At 43.9% G+C, this 24,325-nt stretch overlaps 1 pseudogene across 1 annotated transcript in view; it reads right to left on the reverse strand.

Moving 5' to 3' along the window:
* LOC311101495 (potassium channel subfamily K member 13-like) overlaps nucleotides 1-24,325 on the reverse strand; it is a 62,796-nt pseudogene that overhangs the window by 37,607 nt on the left and 864 nt on the right. The gene's annotated exons all lie outside the window — the stretch shown is intronic.

Here is a 24,325-nt window from a genome sequence, read left to right on the forward strand (position 1 = left end):
GTATGCACGCATGACTGTAAGTCGCTTTGGATAAAAGCGTCTGCTAAATGGCATATTATTATTATATTATTGAAAAACTAGTTTTAATGACTCCAACCTAAGTGTATGTAAACTTCCGACTTCAACTGTAAATACCATCCTGAATATAACTGCTGTACATTGTATCTGGTGGTCTGTCTCATTTGTTGCAAAGGGGTGACACTGTTTCTCAATGTTATCTACTCTGCGTTTCTCTAGTGGAAAAACAACTCTTGGTATGTAATACCCTGTTAAAGCATTGTATTAGAAACACAACATAGCCATACTTTTGCTTAGACCATGGTTTAAACGATTGGTCTAAAATGGCTAGCTGCTAGCTAAATTGCATAACAAATAAATCAACATCAAAGTCTGTCAGTTTAAGCTAGAGATATCAGGTTTTGTTAATTGGATGCGTCTCAATCCATCACATGCACCAGTGTCATACTTCCGGGTGAAAGGTGGCAGAGCTAGAGCGGTGTTTGTCAGACCATCCCGAAAATCAGTCTTCTCACGAAAACGACCCCACAAGTGTCAGGAGACTTGTCTGCAGTCGGTGCTGTCGATGCTCCAACTTCTTTCTGGTAGCATCCAAACCATTTGGGCTACAAAGTAATGTAGGGGGAGATTCTCACGAACACGATGGCATTCTCCGTTTTGCTCTACGACCCCCACAAGTAACACAGGACTTGTCTGAAGGTAAACGGTACCGGATTTAAAAAACAAATGGAAGTATGAAGGTAGTTTTGTGCCTACACAAAAAAAGGGTTAAATATGTGTTAAAACAAACATAATATTTCCTGATTTTTTTATAATAATGTCCTAGATTTAGGACAGACTCTTCAAAACCTTGTTTCTCATTATTTATTTTTTGGCTGTCCTTTTTGCCATTTATGAATGTGTTATTGATATGATGTTTATATGGTATAATGATGTCATGCCATAGTTTTGTGAGGACAGAGTTAGAGTTAATAGATAATTAGTCTGGTGCCAGGAAGTCTACATTCCATTATGTCAAAGTAGATTAGTGATGGTTAGGGTAGTGTGAGTGATGGACAGGATATAGTGACCTGAGGGCAAAGGGTTAATAATAACAGAGACAGGGAGGCCTATGATGGTTACCAGATGTACAGTGGGGGAAAAAAGTATATAGTCAGCCACCAATTGTGCAAGTTCTCCCACTTAAAAAGATAAGAGAGGCATGTAATTTTCATCATAGGTACACGTCAACTATGACAGACAAATTGAGAATTTTTTTCTCCAGAAAATCACATTGTAGGATTTTTAATGAATTTATTTGCAAATTATGGTGGAAAATAAGTATTTGGTCACCTACAAACAAGCAAGATTTCTGGCTCTCACAGACCTGTAATATCTTCTTTAAGAGGCTCCTCTGTCCTCCACTCGTTACCTGTATTAATGGCACCTGTTTGAACTTGTTATCAGTATAAAAGACACCTGTCCACTACCTCAAACAGTCACACTCCAAACTCCACTATGGCCAAGACCAAAGAGCTGTCAAAGGACACCAGAAACAAAATTGTAGACCTGCACCAGGCTGGGAAGACTGAATCTGCAATAGGTAAGCAGCTTGGTTTGAAGAAATCAACTGTGGGAACAACTATTAGGAAATGGAAGACATACAAGACCACTGATAATCTCCCTCGATCTGGGGCTCCACGCAAGCTCTCACCCCGTGGGGTCAAAATGATCACAAGAACGGTGAGCAAAAATCCCAGAACGACACAGGGGGACCTAGTGGATGACCTGCAGAGAGCTGGGACCAAAGTAACAAAGCCTACCATCAGTAACACACTACGCCGCCAGGGACTCAAATCTTGCAGTGCCAGACGTGTCCCCCTGCTTAAGCCAGTACATGTCCAGGCCCGTCTGAAGTTTGCTAGAGTGCATTTGGATGATCCAGAAGAGGATTGGGAGAATGTCATATGGTCAGATGAAACCAAAATATAACTTTTTGGTAAAAACTCAACTCGTCGTGTTTGGAGGACAAAGAATGCTGAGTTGCATCCAAAGAACACCATACCTACTGTGAAGCATGGGGGTGGAAACATCATGCTTTGGGGCTGTTTTTCTGCAAAGGGACCAGAACGACTGATCCGTGTAAAGGAAAGAATGAATGGGGCCATGTATCGTGAGATTTTGAGTGAAAACCTCCTTCCATCAGCAAGGGCATTGAAGATGAAACGTGGCTGGGTCTTTCAGCATGACAATGATCCCAAACACACCGCCCGGGCAACGAAGGAGTGGCTTCGTAAGAAGCATTTCAAGGTCCTGGAGTGGCCTAGCCAGTCTCCAGATCTCAACCCCATAGAAAATCTTTGGAGGGAGTTGAAAGTCCGTGTTGCCCAGCGACAGCCCCAAAACATCACTGCTCTAGAGGAGATCTGCATGGAGGAATGGGCCAAAATACCAGCAACAGTGTGTGAAAACCTTGTGAAGACTTACAGAAAACGTTTGACCTGTGTCATTGCCAACAAAGGGTATATAACAAAGTATTGAGAAACTTTTGTTATTGACCAAATACTTATTTTCCACCATCATTTGCAAATAAATGCATTAAAAATCCTACAATGTGATTTTCTGGATTTCTTTTTCTCATTTTGTCTGTCATAGTTGACGTGTACCTATGATGAAAATTACAGGCCTCTCTCATCTTTTTAAGTGGGAGAACTTGCACAATTGGTGGCTGACTAAATACTTTTTCCCCCCACTGTATGTGAAAGGAATGAGAACCAAGGCTATATAAGATAGTGTCTTCTTTGTTCAAGTTAGTTCAACTGACGAAGGGCAAAGCCATGTCCGTTTGTTAGATGAACCCACGAGCTCGTGATTCAATAAATACTTGGTATGAAATCTCCACAGAATGTCTAAGTATATTCTTGCATCTTGAACTTCTCAATACCAGAAACTCATCATAACAGTTATTCACTGTGTTTCTATGGGCTTTAGTAGTAAAGTAGTAAAGGCCAAAATTATCCTCATCTTTTTTTGAGATACCTAAAGGGGTCCTAAAATTCCAAATCAAACAGCTAAATGATCCATAGTATGACTATCTTAAAACAATTCAATATGTCTTAGACTCTAAGGAATTAACAGCCAATGTTTACATTTTTATTTGGGGCTATGTCAGTCAATTGCAAATTTGCAAATTAGTCTGACATAATGTCTCTTACCTCACCACCACTATTGAGATGGGTGTGCTTGAGGCATGTCGCGTCGCAGCTTCTCAAAGTCAGGGGGCGTGGTCGACAGTGCGCACGTCATCTTTGCAACTTGGATCGATATTTCATTTGATTGCAGACGAGAGCACTGAATCCAGCTTCACAAAGATATGAGCTGGCGAAGGGTACCATGACTCTTACGGTGCTTTCAAGTGACCATCAGGTCGGAAAGTCAGAGCTCTAGAAAGGGGGCCGAGTTCCCGAGTTGGAATTCTGAGTTGGATGACCGTTCAAATAGATTTTTCCCAGTCTAAGCTTGATTTTCAGAAGTCATAGATTCCGGAGTTCTCAGTTGTTTTGAATGCGGTATTAATACTTAGAGGGGGACGGCAGGGTATTCCCTTCGAGTCAGGAACCAAAACTCCTCTGCACCCGTGAATGCATTCGGTCACGTGACAGCTCGATCAGCTGTATGATTTCACTTCGATTTGGAAGAGTTGCCCTCGGTGTATCATACAATGCGTCCATATGGCAGAGGGAGACACAATCATAACTAGAGTGCAGAGGCCTGACCCCCGTCCCACTATAGATGGAGCCCCATCTGTCCAAAAGCCCACCATTCGATCCCATGGAATCAGTTTTTCATCAATATAGCCATGCAGCACACTGAACTGTGCCGTTTCATGCTCGGGAATCGTGAAACAGAACAATATGTCCTAATGAATAGCATACCCCGACATGTATAGTGAACAAAAGTTAATGCATGGGCATCTCGGCCCTCACAGCTAACGTCCATTTGGAGAGCATAAGCTGGGGAGTTTTTGAGTCGTTCAGTCAGTGTTCCTCTTGATTGCTAGCAATAGCATACATTCTTCATTTAACAGTGTTATCTGACAAAAGTATTGATGTGAGTTTCTGTGAGTAGTGGTGTGTGGGTAAAATCACTGGGGAAGCCAAGTCCCCCCCCCCACCCAGAAAAAAGCCATGTTACAACCTATGTGTTGTGATAATTGGGTTGTTTGCTCTATAACAGGGGTGTCAAACGTACGGCCCGCGGGCCGGATCAGGCCCGCAAACGGGTTTAATCCGGCCCGCGAGATGATTTAAAAAAAGGAAAAAAAAAAAAAAACGCAGTATTATGACAGCATACGTTCTTTCAAGTTGAAGCTGTCATTGTGGGAGACGCAACTTGCCGGTGGTGATGCAGCTCACTTCCCCTGTCTGAAAAATGTGTGCGCGACCCAACATGTGGCAGACATGAAGCGGTTCAAAGATAAAATAACGGGACTGTTACGGGAGTTTGAGCAACGCTTTCAGATTTATGTTTATATGTTTTTATGTTGATGTGCTATTGTTTTTAATTGATTTTATTTTATTTGTATATTTAACCTATTCTTGACTCTGTGGTTCTTGCACTTGTTTGGGGAACAGGATTTCATTATTTTTATCTACATTTCTGCCTGAGAAATGACACCCTGATATAGTTCTGTGATCTGTGATATACTTCTGTGAATCACTGAGGCATTGTGTGTTTGTGTGTTCTTTGTCCTCAGAACTTTCAAATAACTTGAGGTGTTTTATGATTAATAGTGATGTTGTGCTTTTGGACACTGTCCTCAGGCTCCAGCTTTATGTTTATATGTTTTCATGTTGATGTGCTATTGTTTTTAATTGTTTTTATTTTATTTGTATATTTAACCTATTCTTGACTCTGTGGTTCTTGCACTTGTTTGGGGAACAGGACTTCATAATTTTTATCTACATTTCTGCCTGAGAAATGACACCCTGATATAGTTCTGTGATCTGTGAAACAGTTCTGTTAATCACTGAAGCATTGTGTGTTTGTGTGTTCTTTTTCTTTAGAATTTTCAAATAAACTTGACGTGTTTTATGATTAATAGTGATGTTGTGCTTGTACTATTTTGGACACACTGTCCTCAGGCTCCAGCTTTATGTTGTATGTTGATCGTATTAAAACAAAGAAAACAATCTGAAGTTGTTGTTTTTAAGTTATATATATACCATGATTTTTCCGGTCCGGCCCACTTGGGAATAGATTTTCCTCCATGTGGCCCCTGAGCTAAAATGAGTTTGACACCCCTGCTCTATAACCTATTAATATGCCTTGCAACCGTGATATATAGGCCTAAAGGCCGAGACAATAGGAAGACACAATGGCAAAATAAATTCAACCACACCTTTTGTTTTATCACAAAACCGGATAGCAACCTCTGTCCAGTGAAGTCCACAAAGCATATTGCATGTAGAGTAACTGTGATGTGGTGATTTGAAGGAGTCAGGCGCAGGAGGGTAAATCACAGAATAACAGGATTTATTCTGGAATACAGAGTTACGCAATAAAGCGTCAAAACAGTCCAGTTTGAAACCAAGAAGACACACAGGGAAAATAACCCGGTGATACAAAATACAAGGCGCTCCACCGAACTTCACTAATCTCACAATATACAATCGCACACAAAGACAAGGGGGCAGAGGCAACACTTATACGGGTACTGATGAGGGGATATGAACCAGGTGTGTGTAATAAACAAGACAAAACAAATGGAATGATGAGATGAGGAGCGGCAGTGGCTAGAAGGCCGGTGACGACGAACAACGAAGCCTGCCCGAACAAGGAGAGCAGACAGCCTCGGAGGAAGTGACCTAGAGCATGGTCAAGCAAGTTCATGTTTACGACATTTTCAGACCACTAAACAACTATTGATTTAGGACCACATAGAGTTACCGCAAGTCGCAAAGAAAACAGGAGCTGCCTCCACTATTCCAAAACCATTTCAACTTCAACATTTCAACATCATCAAATCATCTCTTCTTAGTCTAATACATTGACAACTAAAAGATACCAAAAACAATTTAGTCCAATCAACGTAAGCTAAATATGATGTGGCTGTCCATGGTTCTGATTTATGTGTGCGTGTGTGCGTGTGTGTGTGAGTGTGTGTGCGTGCACGTTCGTGCAAGTAGAAAACATGTTGACTCACCCTACTTATAGAGAAACGCCAATGCCATCCTCCTCTCTTTCATGTTGACGAAACGGTCTATCACTCTGTCATATAGCACAATATTTTATTTTTTGTTGTCCTAGGCTACCTGGCTAAAATGCTTGCTCGCTAGCCTAAATTCCATTCATGGGCAACATTAGCTAGTTAACATTAGCCTTCTCCATCTAGTTATAATCATTGACCAGTACTGAGAATTAAGTAAAACCACAAGTTCAAATCCCTATCTCCATCTATGGCTAATTTAGGAAAGGGACAATTCTAGCTAGATGGCTAGCTAGCCACCGGAGGACAACAACACAACGAGATGCAACAACTCAAGTTTTTCTGTCAATGATGCTCTCAATGGTGATGCCAAATCCAAGCTGGTTTACCTTTACACTTTTTTTTGGTGCTCCAGGACAATTCACAGTTGACCTCGCTCAGTTTAACTCAACGCTGATTGGCAAATTTTTTGTATTTTTTTTGTCAAGGGAGGCCAAATGCTCACTGGCTTCCTTTGCCTTCAATGCCATGGGCAGCAACAATGTCATACTCGTTTGGACCAGACAGCATCAGATAGATGGCTTACACGTAGAGAGACAGAGGGGCGCTGTTTCGCTCGGATACTTTCTCCTGTGAGATACATTCAGCCTCTTGGGAATTAAAGGACAATTATGAAACACAGAGAGAAGAAAGATAAAATAAAAAAGATATATTTATTTTGTTGGGCCAATTTCTGGGGGAAGCCTGGCTTCCCTTGGCATCCATGAACACATGCCACTGCTTTCTGTGCCTCTGCCTCACTACAAATTGTTTTCACAATATAAATTGCGACCAGTCATTTCAAAGTCTCTGCAATAATGTGTGGTTTAATTGTGTAGCGGGCCTAGACATTCACCATGGGAGGGATTCAAGTGCAACGGTCAAGTGTGGCCTCTTCCCATATCTAAGGGCGCTCTCTGGTTGAATTTTATCTTTTAGATTTGAATAATTCTCATTTCGATTTTTAAGCTTTACCACATTACAATGATTTTGGGATACAAAGATAATATAATATTACTTTTTTTTTTTTGTGGGGGGAATCTCCCGCGACCCCATTTTGACCCCACATGGTGTCACGACCCCTAGTTTGAGAACTGCTGATTTAGCTGGAGGAAGTTGTGAGTCATCCAGATATTTAAATCATTAATAAAGTGTATTAATTTATCTGTGGAGCTAAAATCCTCTGGTGATACAGAAATATAAAGTAGGGTATCATCTGCGTAGCAATGAAAATCAATGATGTTCTCTCTGATAACACTGCCAAATGGTAACATACAGTATACACTACCGGTCAAAAGTTTTAGAACACCTACTCATTCAAGGGTTTTTCTTTATTTTTACTATTTTCTACATTGTAGAATAATAGTAAAGACATTAAAACTATGAAAAAACATGGAATCATGTAGTAACCAATTTTTTTTTTAACAAATCAAAATACATGTTATATTTGAGATTCTTCAAATAGTCACCCTTTGCCTTGATGACAGCTTTGCACACTCTTGGCATTCTCCCAACCAGCTTCACCTGGAATGCTTTTCCAACAGCCTTGAAGAAGTTCCCACATATGCTGAGCACTTGTTGGCTGCTTTTCCTTCACTCTGCCGTCTGACTCATCCCAAACCATCTCAATTTGATTGAGGTCGGGGGATTGTGGAGGCCAGGTCATCTGATGCAGCACTCCATCAATCTCCTTCTTGGTAAAATAGCCCTTACACAGCCTGGTGGTGTGTTGGGTCATTGTCCTGTTGAAAAACAAATGACAGTCCCACTAAGCCCAAACCAGAATGCTGTGGTAGCAGTGCTGGTTAAGTGTGCCTTGAATTCTAAATAAATCACAGACAGTGTCAGCAGCAAAGCACCCCCACACCATAAAACCTCCTCCTCCATGCTTTACGGTGGGAAATACACATGCAGAGATCATCCATTCACCCACACCGCGTCTCACAAACACACGGCGGTTGGAACCAAAAATCTTCAATTTGGACTCCAGACCAAAGGACAAATTTCCACAGGTCTAATGTCCATTGCTCGTGTTTCTTGGCCCAAGCAAGTCTCTTCTTCTTATTGGTGTCCTTTAGTAGTGGTTTCTTTGCAGCAATTCGACCATGAAGGCCTGATTCACACAGTCTCCTCTGAGCAGTTGATGTTGAGATGTGTCTGTTACTTGAACTCTGTGAAGCATTTATTTGGGCTGCAATTTCTGAGGCTGGTAACTCTATTGCACTTATCCTCTGCAGCAGAGGTAACTCTGGGTCTTCCATTGCTGTGGCAGTCCTCATGAGAGTCAGTTTCATCATAGCGCTTGATGGTTTTTGCGACTGCACTTGAAGAAACTTTCAAAGTTCTTGACATTTTCTGTATTGACTGACCTTCATGTCTTAAAGTAATGACGGACTGTGGTTTCTCTTTGCTTATTTGAGCTGTTCTTGCCATAATATGGACTTCTGTACACTCCCCCCACCCACCTTGTCACAACACAACTGATTAGCTCAAACGCATTTAGAAGGAAAGAAATTCCACAAATTAAACTTTTAAGAAGGCACACCTGTTAATTTAAATGCATTCCAGGGGACTACCTCATGAAGCTGGTTGATAGAATTCCAAGAGTGTTCAAAGCTGTCATCAAGACAAATGGTGGCTATTTGAAGAATCTCAAATATAAATATATTTTGATAACACCTTTTTGGTTACTACATGATTCCATATGTGTTATTTCATAGCCTTTAATGCCTTCACTATTATTCTACAATGTAGAACATAGTAAAAATAGAGAAAAACCCTTGAATGAGTAGGTGTTCTAAAACTTCTGACCTGTAGTGTATATTTACAAAAAATATATACAGTTGAAGTCATTAAAACTCGTTTTTCAACCACTCCACAAATTTCTTGTTAACAAACTACAGTTTTGGCAAGTCGGTTAGGACATCTACTTTGTGCATGACACGTAATTTTTCCAACAATTGTTACGGACAGATTATTTCACTTATAATTCACTGTATCACAATTCCAGTGAGTCAGAAGTTTACATACACTAAATTGACTATCCCTTTAAACAGCTTGGAAAATTCCAGAAAATTATGTCATGGCTTTAGAAGCTTCTGATAGGCTAATTGACATAATTTGAGTCAATTGGAGGTGTACCTGTGGATGTATTTCAAGGCCTACCTTCAAACTCAGTGCCTCTTTGCTTGACATCATGGGAAAATCTAAAGAAATCAGCCAAGACCTCAGAAAAAAAATTGTAGACCTCCACAAGTCTGGTTCATCCTTGGGAGCAATTTCCAAACGCCTGAAGGTACCACGTTCATCTGTACAAACAATAGTGTGCAAGTATAAACACCATGGGACAACGCAGACGTCATACCGCTCAGGAAGGAGACGCGTTCTGTCTCCTAGAGATGAACGTACTTTGGTGCGAAAAGTACAAATCAATTCCAGAACAACAGCAAAGGACCTTGTGAAGATGCTGGAGGAAACAGGTACAAAAGTATCTATATCCACAGTAAAACGAGTCCTATATCGACATAACCTGGAAGGCCGCTCAGCAAGGAAGAAGCCACTGCTCCAAAACCGCCATAAAAAAGCCAGACTACGGTTTGCAACTGCACATGGGGACAAAGATTGTACTTTTTGGAGAAATGTCCTCTTTTATAACTGTTTGGCCAAAATGACCATCGTTATGTTTGGAGGAAAAAGGGGGTTACTTGTAAGCCGAAGAACACCATCCCAACCGTGAAGCACAGGGGTGGCAGCATCATGCTGTGGGGGTGCTTTGCTGCAAGAGGGACTGGTGCACTTCAAAAAAGTAACCCAACTTATTGTGGGAAGCTTGTGGAAGGCTACCCAAAAAGTTTGACCCAAGTTAAACCATTTAGAGGCAATGCTACCAAATACTAATTGAGTGTATGTAAACTTCTGACCCACTGGGAATGTGATGAAAGAAATAAAAGCTGAAATAAATCATTCTCTCTACTATTATTCTGACATTTCACATTCTTAAATTAAAGTGGTGATTTACTAGGATTAAATGTCAGGAATTGTGGAAAACTGAGTTTAAATGTATTTGGCTAAGGTGTATGTAAACTTCCGACTTCAATTGTATTTATGGGGGATTGAAAATTATGCAGACAATTACGCTGATAGAAGCCACAATCTAAATGCAACATATTGTCAGCTGTCATTGGTCAAAAGTTAATTTCTATCTTCTTTCAATTAGTGGAATAATTCATAAATAAGTAAAAAATATTAGCATTTTAATGATTTGTCCGTTGTTTATTAACATATGGAAGAAAAAAACAAAATATTTTTGGAAAAATATGATGTGTATTAAAAGTGGCTGAGGTTACTGGATAATGCAATGTAAGTTAACTTTTCTGAGGTACTAAATATATTTCAAATACTCTATTTAACTTCTTGTGTGGAGAAAAAAGTGTTCCCACTACAGTCGTGGTCAAAAGTTTTGAGAAAAACACAAGTATTGGTCTTCACAAAGTTCGTTGCTTCAGTGTTATGAGATATTTTTGTCAGATGTTACTATGGTATACTGAAGTATAATTACAAGCATTCCATAAGTGTCAAAGGCTTTTATTGACAATTACATTAAGTTTAAGCAAAGAGTCAATATTTGCAGTGTTGACCCTTCTGTTTCAAAACCTCTGCAATCCGCCCTGGCATGCTGTCAATTATCTTCAGGGCCACATCCTGACTGATGGCAGCCCATTCTTGCATAATCAATGCTTGGAGTTTGTCAGAATTCGTGAATTTGTCCACCCGCCTCTTGAGTTTACTGGCCATGGACCCAAAATGTCGATGTTTTGTTCCCCGAGCCACTTAGTTATCACTTTTGCCTTATGGCAAGGTGCTCCATCATGCTGGAAAAGGCATTGGTCGTCACCAAACTGTTCTTGGATGGTTGGGAGAAGTTGCTCTCAGAGGATGTGTTGGTACCATTCTTTATTCATGGCTGTGTTCTTAGGCAAAATTGTGAGTGAGCCCACTCCCTTGGCTGAGAAGCAACCCCACACATGAATGGTCTCAGGATGCTTTACTGTTGGCATGACATAGGACTGATGGTAGCGCTCACCTTGTCTTCTCCGGACAAGGTGTTTTCCGGATGCCCCAAACAATCAGAAAGGGGATTCATCAGAGAAAATGACTTAACCTCAGTCCTCAGCAGTCCAATCCCTGTACCTTTTGCAGAATATCAGTCTGTCCCTGATGTTTTTCCTGGAGAGAAGTGGCTTGTTTGCTGCCCTTTTTGACACCAGGCCATCCTCCAAAAGTCTTCACCTCACTGTGCGTGCAGATGCACTCGCACCTGCCTGCTGCCATTCCTGAGCAAGCTCTGCACTGGTGGTGCCCCGATCCCACAGCTGAATCAACTTTAGGAGACGGTCCTGGCGCTTGCTGGACTTTCTTGGGCGCCCTGACGCCTTCTTCACAACAATTGAACCTCTCTCCTTGAAGTTCTTGATGATCCGATAAATGGTTGATTTACGTGCAATCTTACTAGCAGCAATATCCTTGCCTGTGAAGCCCTTTTTGTGCAAAGCAATGATGACGGCACGTGTTTCCTTGCAGGTAACCATGGTTAACAGAGGAAGAACAATGATTTCAAGCACCACCCTCCTTTTAAAGCTTCCAGTCTGTTATTCTAACTCAATCAGCATGACGGAGTGATCTCTAGCCTTGTCCTCATCAACATTTACATTTACATTTACTTCATTTAGCAGACGCGACTTACAAATTGGTGCATTCACCGTATAGCCAGTGGGATAACCACTTTACAAAATTTTTTTGGGGGGGGGGGGTTAGAAGGATTACTTTATCCTATCCCAGGTATTCCTTAAAGAGGTGGGGTTTCAAATGTCTCCGGAAGGTGGTGAGTGACTCCGCTGTCCTCGTGTCGTGAGGGAGCTTGTTCCACCATTGGGGTGCCAGAGCAGCGAACAGTTTTGACTGGGCTGAGCGGGAACTGTGCTTCCGCAGAGGTAGGGGAGCCAGCAGGCCAGAGGTGGATGAACGCAATGCCCTCGTTTGGGTGTAGGGACTGATCAGAGCCTGAAGGTATGGAGGTGCCGTTCCCCTCACAGCTCCGTGGGCAAGCACCATGGTCTTGTAGCAGATGCGAGCTTCAACTGGAAGCCAGTGGAGTGTGCGGAGGAGCGGGGTGATGTGAGAGAACTTGGGAAGGTTGAACACCAGACGGGCTGCGGCATTCTGGATGAGTTGTAGGGGTTTAATGGCACAGGCAGGGAGCCCAGCCAACAGCGCGTTGCAGTAATCAAGACGGGAGATGACAAGTGCCTGGATAAATACCTGTGCTGCTTCCTGTGTAAGGCAGGGTCGTACTCTCCGAATGTTGTAGAGCATGAACCTACAGGATCGGGTCACCGCCTTGATGTTAGCGGATAATGACAGGGTGTTGTCCAGGGTCACGCCAAGGCTCTTCGCACTCTGGGAGGAGGACACAACGGAGTTGTCAACCGTGATGGCGAGATCATGGAACGGGCAGTCCTTCCCCGGGAGGAAGAGCAGCTCCGTCTTGCCAAGGTTCAGCTTGAGGTGGTGATCCGTCATCCACACTGATATGTCTGCCAGACATGCAGAGATGCGATTCGCCACCTGGTTATCAGAAGGGGGAAAGGAGAAGATTAGTTGTGTGTCATCTGCGTAGCAATGATAGGAGAGGCCATGTGAGGATATGACAGAGCCAAGTGACTTGGTGTATAGCGAGAATAGGAGAGGGCCTAGAACTGAGCCCTGGGGGACACCAGTGGTGAGAGCACATGGTGCGGAGACAGCTTCTCGCCACGCCACTTGGTAGGAGCGACCGGTCAGGTAGGACGCAATCCAAGAGTGAGCCGCGCCGGAGATGCCCAGCTCGGAGAGGGTGGAGAGGAGGATCTGATGGTTCACAGTATCAAAGGCAGCAGACAGGTCTAGAAGGACAAGAGCAGAGGAGAGAGAGTTAGCTTTAGCAGTGCGGAGAGCCTCCGTGACACAGAGAAGAGCAGTCTGTTGAATGACCAGTCTTGAAACCTGACTGGTTTGGATCAAGAAGGTCATTCTGAGAGAGATAGCAAGAGAGTTGGCTAAAGACGGCACGCTCAAGAGTTTTGGAGAGAAAAGAAAGAAGGGATACTGGTCTGTAGTTGTTGACATCAGAGGGATCGAGTGTTGGTTTTTTGAGAAGGGGTGCAACTCTCGCTCTCTTGAAGACGTAAGGGACATAGCCAGCGGTCAAGGATGAGTTGATCAGCGAGGTGAGGTAAGGGAGAAGGTCACCGGAGATGGTCTGGAGAAGAGAAGAGGGGATAGGGTCAAGCGGGCAGGTTGTTGGGCGGCCGGCCGTCACAAGTCGCAAGATTTTATCTGGAGAGAGAGGGGAGAAAGAAGTCAAAGCATAGGGTAGGGCAGTGTGAGCAGGACCAGCAGTGTCATTAGACTTAACAAACGAGGATCGGATGTCGTCAACCTTCTTTTCAAAATGGTTGACGAAGTCATCCACAGAGAGGGAGGAGGGGGGAGGGGGAGGGGGATTCAGCAGGGAGGAGAAGGTGGCAAAGAGCTTCCTAGGGTTAGAGGCAGATGCTTGGAATTTAGAGTGGTAGAAAATGTAGAGAGGAGGGAGTGAAAAGATGCCAGGTCCACACGGAGTCTAGTTTTCCTCCATTTCCGCTCGGCTGCCCGGAGCCCTGTTCTGTGAGCTCGCAATGAGTCATCAAGCCACGGAGCTGGAGGGGAGGACCGAGTCGGCCGGGAGGATATGGGACATAGAGAGTCAAAGGATGCAGAAAGGGAGGAGAGGAGGGTTGAGGAGGCAGAATCAGGAGATTGGAGGGAGAAGGATTGAGCAGAGGGAAGAGATGATAGGATGGAAGAGGAGAGAGTAGCGGGAGAGAGAGAGCGAAGGTTGCGACGGCGCATTACCACCTGAGTAGGGGCAGAGTGAGTAGTGTTGGAGGAGAGCGAGAGAGAAAAGGATACAAAGTAGTGGTCGGAGACATGGAGGGGAGTTGCAGTGAGATTAGTAGAACAACAGCATCTAGTAAAGATGAGGTCAAGCGTATTGGCTGCCTTGTGAGTAGGGGGGGGACGGTGAGAGGGTGAGGTCAAAAGAGGAGAGGAGTGGAAAGAAGGAGGCAGAGAGAAATGAGTCAAAGGTAGACGTAGGGAGGTTGAAGTCCCCCAGAACTGTGAGGGGTGAGTCATCCTCAGGAAAGGAACTTATCAAGGCGTCAAGCTCATTGATGAACTCTCCAAGGGAACCTGGAGGGCGATAAATGACAAGGATGTTAAGCTTAAATGGGCTAGTGACTGTGACGGCATGGAATTCAAATCAATAATATAATATAATAATAAAATATAATATAATATGCCATTTAGCAGACGCTTTTATCCAAAGCGACTTACAGTCATGCGTGCATACATATTTTTTTTTTTTTTGTGTATGGGTGGTCCCGGGGATCGAACCCACTACCTTGGCGTTACAAGCGCCGTGCTCTACCAGCTGAGCTACAGAGGACACTCTCACCTGTGTTAACGAGAGAATCACTGACATGATGGCAGATGGTCCTTTTGTGGCAGGGCTGAAATGCAGTGGAAATGTTTTTGGGGGATTAAGTTCATTTTCATGGCAAAGAGGGACTTTGCAATTAATTGCAATTCATCTGATCACTCTTCATGACATTCTGGAGTATATGCAAATTGCCATAATCAAAACTGAGGCAGCAGACTTTGTGAAAATTAATATTTGTGTCATTCTCAAAACTTTTGACCATGACTGTACATTGCCATTTTAAAAAATCTAAACAAACATGTGCTCATTATTCTTCAATTTAATGTTAGGGTTTGGCATAATGGTAGCAGTGTGGTTAAGGTTCGGGTTAAGGTAAGGGTTCAGTTTAAAATCTGATTTTAAGAAGATAAATTGTAGAACTAGGTGGGGCCCTGGACTTTGCAACTTGTCCAGATAGTGGCGACTGTGAAGTGTGGAGCAGCAGATCAGCTGCAAAAATATGTGTTATTTATTTAACAGCGCAGGTGAGGATGAAGACTGGTTCCAGAGGTTATTTACAAAATATAGAAATGGCAAGAAAATTGCTGACAAAATGAACATACCATTTCAAATGCAGTGGCCCATGGGGTATGAAATTAGTTGTCAGGATTAGATGGTGGTTTATTGAACTCTGGTCCTTTGGGCAGAAGTCAAATAGCTTTATAAATTACAACCTGACAGCATAGTGTCTCTTCATTTACACCATTGGAGGAATGCGTCTGGAAATGATGTTACATTATGCACAGACTCCATTCTCATTCAATGCATCCCAGGGTTACCTAGGCCTATTCAAATCAGATAGAGATGCTCAGGCCATCTGGATTGTGGTAATTTGAGACATAAACAGTAAGTACACTTATTTGAATAGCAAATGGGGACTATTTATGTTGTGTTAACACCACTACAGTTGACCAAAGGTAGCCTATGAACAATCCAGTAACACTGATTTAAAGAAATCTAGAAAACAATGTTAAAAGAAGTAACAGCATGCACATTGTGTTATGTGGGCAGCTTGTCTCTCCCTTTTCTGTTTCCCTTCCTCCTTGTTTTGTCCCCTCTTTGTCTGTTGTATCTGTATGTGTGTTTGTCCCCATTATGTTGGTGCGTCTGCCGGTGTGTGTCTGGAGTGGATCGGGGGGCGTGCTCAGGATCTGCCTCTCCTGTGCAGCTGCGGGTTGTTTCCAGTGATTCTTGCCTACGCAGCTGCATCCTATTCTCTCATCAACCTGCACTACTAATTCCTGGGCATGGCTCTCCACCGGCGCCAGATCGTTGTTCTTACTAGAGCGTTCAGACATACCTCCCAACCTGCCTGCCTGCCTGCCTGCCTGCCTGCCTGCCTGCCTGCCTGCCTGCCTGCCTGCCTGCCTGCCTCAGCCTCTCCTTCCTCCGGAGCCGACTAGCCCACTCTGTTCCTTTTCTTCAGTTGTTTTTGGACTAAGACAAATTGAACTTTTATTAAAAGCATTTTTGTTTCTTCCACTCCCTTAGTCGTGTTTTGTTTCTCTGAGTGCTGGGTTTAACCATAGCTTAACAGAACGATCTGGCCATGGACCCAACAGAGAAACAGCACGGGGCAAACAAAGACAGCTTCCAACAAGCTATCCAGGCTCAAGGAACGTTGCTTAGGACAGCATGACCAATTGATTCGGACTCTTTTGGAAAATAATCATCAACTGCTGAACCAGGTGACTCAGTTAACAACACAAGTCTCTAAATTGTCTGTTATCAGTTCTCCATCTCTCTCTGACCCCCAGTTTGATGCACCCCAAGTTGTTTCCTCGGACATTATGCAGGCTTCGTTCCATCGTCCCTGTCACGTCGCCTGAACCGTTCAATGGAGAATTGGACAAGTGCCGGGGATTTTTGCTTCAGTGTGACTTGATTTTTCGGCAGAGACCACTGTCGTTTTCTACTGATTCCTCTAAGGTACATTATGTTCTGGGGCTGTTAAGAGGGAGAGCTCTGGTTTGGGCTGAGGCTGTGTGCTCAAATCAAACTTTGACTGGATTGACTTTTGCTGATTTTTCTGCTAAATTGAAGACTGTTTTTGACCATCCTGACCATGTGGGTAATTCCTACAAGATACTTTTTAATTTGAGGCAGGGTTCTAACAGTGTGGCTGAGTACTCTATTGAGTTCTGGACTTTGGCAGCGGACTCCAAGTGGAACAATGTGGCACTTCAAGGAGCATTTCTAAACGGTTTGAATGAAGCCATTAAGGATGAAATGGCTGCTCGTGACGAGCCACATGATTTACATTCTCTCGTTTCCCTGTCCATTAAGCTAGACAACCGGTTGCGGGAGAGGCGTCGGGAGAGAGGCGGTCGGCCACATCTAGGAGGACGAGTTCCCCAGCCTTCAACCACTCGAGTCTCGCCTCCCCGGAGCCGGCAGCTTCTTGTTCCTGATCCCATCCTGAGCACAGAGGAGGAACCAATGCAAGTGGGTCGAGCTCGACTACCTCCAGCAGAGCGGCAACGGCGCCTCCAGGCGGGTGAGTGCCTGTACTGTGGAGACGCCACACACATTCTGGCTACATGCCCTAAGCGACCAAAAGACAAGGCTCGCTCGTAACGGTGGGTCTACTTGCGAGCCCAGAGTTAGATCCTGAACCCATCATTCCCCGATTACAAGTACCTGTAACCTTACGTTTCCAGAGTCATTCCCTGCCACTCTCAGCTCTCATAGACTCAGGTGCAGAAGACAACTTTATTAGCCACCAGTTCGTTACACAAGCTCGTATCCCCGTGGAGCCACTACCTACCCCCATTCGAGTCACAGCCCTTGATGGGCGCCTCCTCGCGGAGATAACTCATCAAACCACCCCCGTTTCCCTAGTGATTTCTGGCAATCATTGTGAAAGCATTCAGTTAAGAGTTATGTCTGGCTCAGCTACCCCCCTAATCCTTGGCTTCCCCTGGTTGGCTCTTCACAACCCACAAATTGATTGGACACGTCACACCATTCTCAGTTGGAGCACTAACTGCCATTCAGAGTGCCTTAGGTCAGCGGTTCCCCCCACTAAGTGTAACCCAACTCATCCCTCAGCTCCTCCCGATCTGTCATCTGTCCCCAAAGAATACCATGACTTAGCTGAGGTTTTCAGTAAGGACAAGGCTCTGTCTCTACCACCACATAGGCCTTATGATTGCCCTATTGAACTGCTTCCTGGTGCTCCCTTGCCCTCTAGTCGCTTATACAATCTGTCCCGACCGGAAAGAGAGGCAATGGAGCAGTATATTGGTGATTCTCTGGCCTCGGGCATAATCCGTCCCTCGTCGTCTCCTTTGGGTGCAGGTTTCTTTTTCGTTGAAAAGAAAGACAAGTCGTTACGCCCCTGTATCGATTTCAGGGGTTTAAACAACATAACTGTTAAAAACAAGTATCCCCTTCCACTCATCAACTCAGCTTTTGAACCTCTGCATGGCGCCACAGTTTTCTCCAAGCTCGACCTCAGGAACGCTTATCACCTTGTCAGAATCCGAAAGGGAGATGAGTGGAAAACCGCTTTCAACACTCCACTGGGGCATTTTGAGTATTTGGTCATGCCCTTTGGGCTCTCAAACGCCCCTGCTGTATTCCAAGCCATGGTGAACGATGTTCTTAGGGATTTTTTGAACCGTTTTGTCTTTGTATACCTGGATGATATTCTTGTTTTTTCCAAGTCACCCGAGGAGCATGAGTCACACGTCCGTCATTCAATGGCTCTTGGAGAATAAGCTGTACGTCAAAGCAGAAAAGTGTGAGTTCCACAAACAGTCTACATCGTTCCTTGGTTTCATCATTGAGAGCGGGCAGGTGAAGGCGGACCCTGAGAAGATCCGGGCATGTGACGGAATGGCCCACACCCACCACCCGTAAGCAACTTCAACGATTTTTGGGCTTTGCTAACTTCTACCGTAGATTCATTAAGGGTTTTAGTAAAGTGGTGGCACCCCTTACTAGACTCACATCCCCAAAAGTCCCTTTTCTGTGGTCCCCTGAGGCGGAGCAGGCGGTAGGGGTTTTGAAGGAACTGTTTTCCACCTCCCCCGTGTTGATACACTCCAATACCTCTCTGCAGTTTATTGTGGAGGTGGATGCGTCTGACTCAGGTGTGGGAGCAGTCCTCTCCCAGCGCTCCCCCACTGACCAAAAGCTTCACCCCTGTGCTTTTTTCTCCAAGAAATTGTCACCCACAGAACGGAATTACGACGTTGGAAACCGGGAACTGCTGGCGGTCAAGCTAGCACTGGAAGAATGGCGGCACTGGCTGGATGGAGCTGAACTGCCGTTTGTGGTCTGGACAGACCACAAAAACTTGGCTTACATCCAAGCCACTAAGAGACTCAACTCACGCCAAGCCAGATGGGCCCTGTTTTTTAGTAGGTTTAACTTTATTCTAACATACAGACCGGGGTCAAGAAATGTTAAACCAGATGCTTTGTCCCGCCAGTTTGCTGACCCTTCGGTGACCAGCGAGCCTGAGGCAGTCCTACCTTCCTCATGCGTCGTGGCGGCAGTACAGTGGGAGATCGAGTCTCTTGTGAAGACTGCATTTGCCACGGACCCGGAACCGGGTGATGGACCTCCCAACCTACTCTTTGTTCCCGAGACGGTCCGGTCTCAGGTGTTGCAGTGGATTCACACCTCCCGTTTTGCTGGTCACCCTGGGATGAGACGCACGTTGACGCTGCTTAAGAGACATTTTTGGTGGCCTTCAATGGAAACTGACGTTCGGGCTTTTGTGGCAGCCTGTTCAACCTGTGCTCGGGGCAAAGCCTCCCATCAGGCCCCTTCGGGGCTGCTGCTACCCCTCCCAGTTCCCAGCCGTCCCTGGTCCCACATAGCCATGGATTTTTTCACCGGCCTACCCAAGTCTGAAGGTAATGATACTATACTTACCATTGTGGACAGATTCTCTAAATCTGTTCACTATATAGCATTACCAAAATTACCGTATGCCAGTGAGACAGCGGACCTCCTAGTCCAACATGTATTCCGTCCCCATGGAATACCTGTGGACATCGTATCTGATAGAGGCCCACAGTTTACTTCCCGTGTTTGGAAGGTCTTCTGTTCTGCTTTGGGTGCTTCCGTTAGTCTGTCCTCAGGGTTTCATCCCCAGACCAACGGTCAAACAGAAAGAGCCAATCAAGACCTCGAAGCAACCCTTCGTTGTGTGGCTGCTCAACATCCATCATCCTGGGCCAAACATCTGCCTTGGATAGAGTACGCCCACAACTCCCTCACCACCTCTGCCACCGGCCTTTCACCCTTCGAAGTAACCATGGGTTATCAACCCCCTCTGTTTCCTGCTCAGGAGAAGGAATTGGCTGTTCCTTCGGTTCAGGAGAACCTCCGCCGCTGCCAGAGAGTGTGGAGCGACGCTCGGGAAGCGTTGCTTCGGACCACCGACAGGAACAAGACGACAGCGGATAGGAGCAGGACTCCCGCACCTGTGTTTCATCCTGGTCAAGAAGTTTGGCTGTCATCAAAGAACGTACCTCTTCGTACCAAATCACGCAAGCTGTCTCCTCGGTACCTGGGTCCGTTTGTGGTGGAGTCCATCGTTAACCCCGCTGCGGTTCGTTTGAAGTTGCCTTCAGCCATGAAGATACACCCTACTTTCCACGTCTCCCAACTGAAACCTGTGTCCTCCAGCCTTTTGTGTCCGCCGGCAGATCCACCTCCACCTGTTCGCCTCATTGATGACCATCCGGCCTACACCGTCAGTAGGCTCCTGGACTCTCGGAGGCGGGGTAGGGGTCTCCAATACCTAGTCGATTGGGAAGGTTATGGACCTGAGGAGAGGTCTTGGGTCCCTAAGCGTTTTGTGTTGGATCCTCAGCTGATCACGGACTTCCATCACGACAACCCTGACAGGCCTGGTGGGTCGCCAGGTGGCGACCATTGAGGGGGGGTACGGTTATGTGGGCAGCTTGTCTCTCCCTTTTCTGTTTCCCTTCCTCCTTGTTTTGTCCCCTCTTTGTCTGTTGTATCTGTATGTGTGTTTGTCCCCATTATGTTGGTGCGTCTGCCGGTGTGTGTCTGGAGTGGATTGGGGGGCGTGCTCAGGATCTGCCTCTCCTGTGCAGCTGCGGGTTGTTTCCAGTGATTCCTGCCTACGCAGCTGCATCCTATTCTCTCATCAACCTGCACTACTAATTCCTGGGCATGGCTCTCCACCGGCGCCAGATCGTTGTTCTTACTAGAGCGTTCAGACATACCTCCCAACCTTCCTGCCTGCCTGCCTGCCTGCCTGCCTGCCTGCCTGCCTGCCTGCCTGCCTCAGCCTTTCCTTCCTCTGGAGCCAACTAGCCCACTCTGTTCCTTTTCTTCAGTTGTTTTTGGACTAAGACAAATTGAACTTTTATTAAAAGCATTTTTGTTTCTTCCACTCCCTTAGTCATGTTTTGTTTCTCTGAGTGCTGGGTTTAACCATAGCTTAACACATTGAAAAATCATGAATGCAGTTATTGAGCAGTTAACTATCCAATACTGTATATCTGACCATATGGTTTGACATAGGAATGTAGGAATATTTGGTTTGTTTGGCACTGTGTGTGTGTGTGTGTGTGTGTGTGTGTGCGTGCGTGTGTGAAGATAGAAGAATAAAAGCCATTTTGAGCAGTTAACTATCCAATACAGTATATCTGACCTCACCAGTGATAACTTATAGCATTTTGGATGTGTTTTTTTGACCTATGGTTTGCTCTATGGTTTGACAGGAATGTAGGAATATTAGTTTTGTTTGGCACTGTGTAGAGTTTGTGTGTGCGTGTTTGTGGTGGTGATGATGAAGTAGTTATAGTTGACCAAAGGTAGCCTATGAACATTCCAGTACCACTGATTTTTTAAAATCTGGAAAACAATGTTAAAAGAAGTAACAACATGCACATTGAAAAATCATGAATGCAGTTATTGAGCAGTTAACTATCCAATACAGTATATCTGACCCTATGGTTTGACATAGGAATGTAGGAATATTTGGTGTGTGTGTGTGTGTGTGTGTGGTGGTGAAGATTGAACAATAAAATCCCTGAAAGGGGACAGTAAGAGCATCCGCCTCTTCTTACCAGACATCCTGTAGTAGAGGGTCAGAACCTAAGAATCAGCTTAAGTGTATGGCTGAGGGCATTCACAGCCGACCGCTCAGATGGGTGAGGCCAAAAAACACAAACACACACACACACACACACACACACACATACATATACTTTGAAAAGTATTTTGAAGGCCCACTTGTTATAAGCTGCAATTCTTTACATTCAAATGCATCATCATTATTATTGTCACTTGAAATTGAAAATAGCCCACATTATTTTATATTCAACGATGCCTAATTCCATTTGATCCAGTAGTAGGAAAAATCAAGTAGGAGGAGTTATTTATTTTTTATACAAATACTACAGTAAACAGGCTAGCTACAGTCAAAGCCTGCCTACCACCTTCGTGTACAGTGCACATCGACTTTAGAGTGCTACCTCATTTATTTGCTAGGCAGCATCAGTGTCAAAGATTGTGTCGAGTGGTCTACTGCGGAACCAAAGATAAAATACATAAAATGTTCTGGTCACATTTAACAGAGGGACAACATTTACATGTGCCAACTCAAAAGATACTCATAAAACATACCAAAGATTTCTATAACTGACCCAAGATACAGTAGACCAGAGCCTGTCATTTCCAGTGGGAGCAAAGGAGCTGGGCAGAGCCAAGCACGAGCTAGTGAGATCCCATTGGCGCGTTCTAGCATCTATTTGCATATTTCCGTTAGGGAATGCCTACTCTGGGAAGTGCATCACCATATATGATAGTGAGTGGAAAAGGCAACCGGATGCTTGACATTTATACATCTGGTGAAATATCTGGCTCATTGTTCTATCTGTGAACATACTCTTTGACCAATTTCAAAGAGAATCTGCTAACTCTGAGTTGGTAAGTATTAAATACGAGTGACTTCCCTTAGCTAGCTATGGACAAAAAAACAAGCTTGTTTTGCTCCACAGCAATGTACTTGGACTCTGCTTACAAGACAAAGCATGCTGTCTAGCTAGTGAATGTGACAACACATCCAACTATGCCATAGCAAACACAGACGGCTTAGCGTTACAGAGTGCAGTTATAGAACTCTACAGTACCATTCGTGGACAGGGACACAGTTTGTGCAGCCACGTAGAAATAAATGGTTTAACCAATAACAGAGAGGTATGGAGGACTAAAAGTGCCACAATTAAATAAATAAATACACCATTAAATAATTACTTAAATGTGTCATTAATTAATTAAAATTAGAATTAAATACATAAATGTGTTATTAAATGTGTCATTAATTAATTCAAATACCGATTCATTTTATGTAAAATACATATATAATAATTTCACTATTTACATTTACATTTCATGGTCCTGCGTTGGAGTGCTTCCTGAATTACTTAAAACTGTCAAACTGACCCATCAAAAGTTGGTAGGCGGAACCTAACGCCTGATTGGTTACCCTCTGCATCAAGCCAAGACAAATCAATTCCGGATAATGTCAGCAGGTCCTGCTTCTACATCCTCTGCTAAGTTTAAAATGTCTCTAACCAACTCCCTGGAAAGTTCACGGAGATCCTCCATTGTCTCTATCCAGGTTGGCCTACTCTACTTCAGACCAAAGCAATGGATCAGACTAGATTCGCGTTAGCCCCGCCCACTGACTTTGATGGGTCAGTTTGACAGTTTTAAGTAATTCATGAATCACTGCAATGCAGGATCATGAAATGTAAATGTAAATAGTGAAATAATTATATATGTATTTTACATAAAATGAATCGGTATTTGAATTAATTAATGATACATTTAATTACACATTTATGTATTTAATTCTAATTTGAATTAATTAATGACACATTTAAGTAATTATTTAATGGTGTATTTATTTATTTAATTGTGGCACTTTTAGTCCTCCATAGAGAGGTGGGAGTGTTTGTTTCATTTGGAAGCTTTTGTTTTCATATTTACCGCTGTAAAACATATTTACCACTGCATTTTAAACAAACAGGAGAATGGATAAATTAGCATTATTTAGGGCGCTAATCTCTCATTCAGGAGAGCTGAGGCCCCCCTGGATCCCCCGTAATTCGCACAATGCCACGGTGGTGTAATGAGAAGAGCTTATCCTTATTGGCCTAGAGAAACGTGAAGAGATATACCCGGTTTTGTAATTGGCTGGTTGTAAACTGATTTGTGCCAAATTGGATTTATCCATTGCAGACCTAAACAAATATAAATAATTTGCTGTGTGTTATTATTGGTTTTGAATATGCTAATTTCAGATATTATGACTAATTACTAATTGGTCAATATGTAAACCGTTGCAGTAGCCTAGTGTAGTAGTAGTAGTCTGACATCATGTTATTAAGAGGAGACGAGGAGAAAATGTCAAATAATACATTTGCTAGAGTGTTTAGAGTAAAAATGGTTTCATGATACATTGATTACAATAAGGATATATTACTTTTTTTTTTAAGGATGAAAAAAAGGTTCCAGGTAAC

Source organism: Coregonus lavaretus (assembly GCF_964263955.1).
Source record: "Coregonus lavaretus genome assembly, chromosome: 26".
NCBI classification, from domain to species: domain Eukaryota; kingdom Metazoa; phylum Chordata; class Actinopteri; order Salmoniformes; family Salmonidae; genus Coregonus; species Coregonus lavaretus.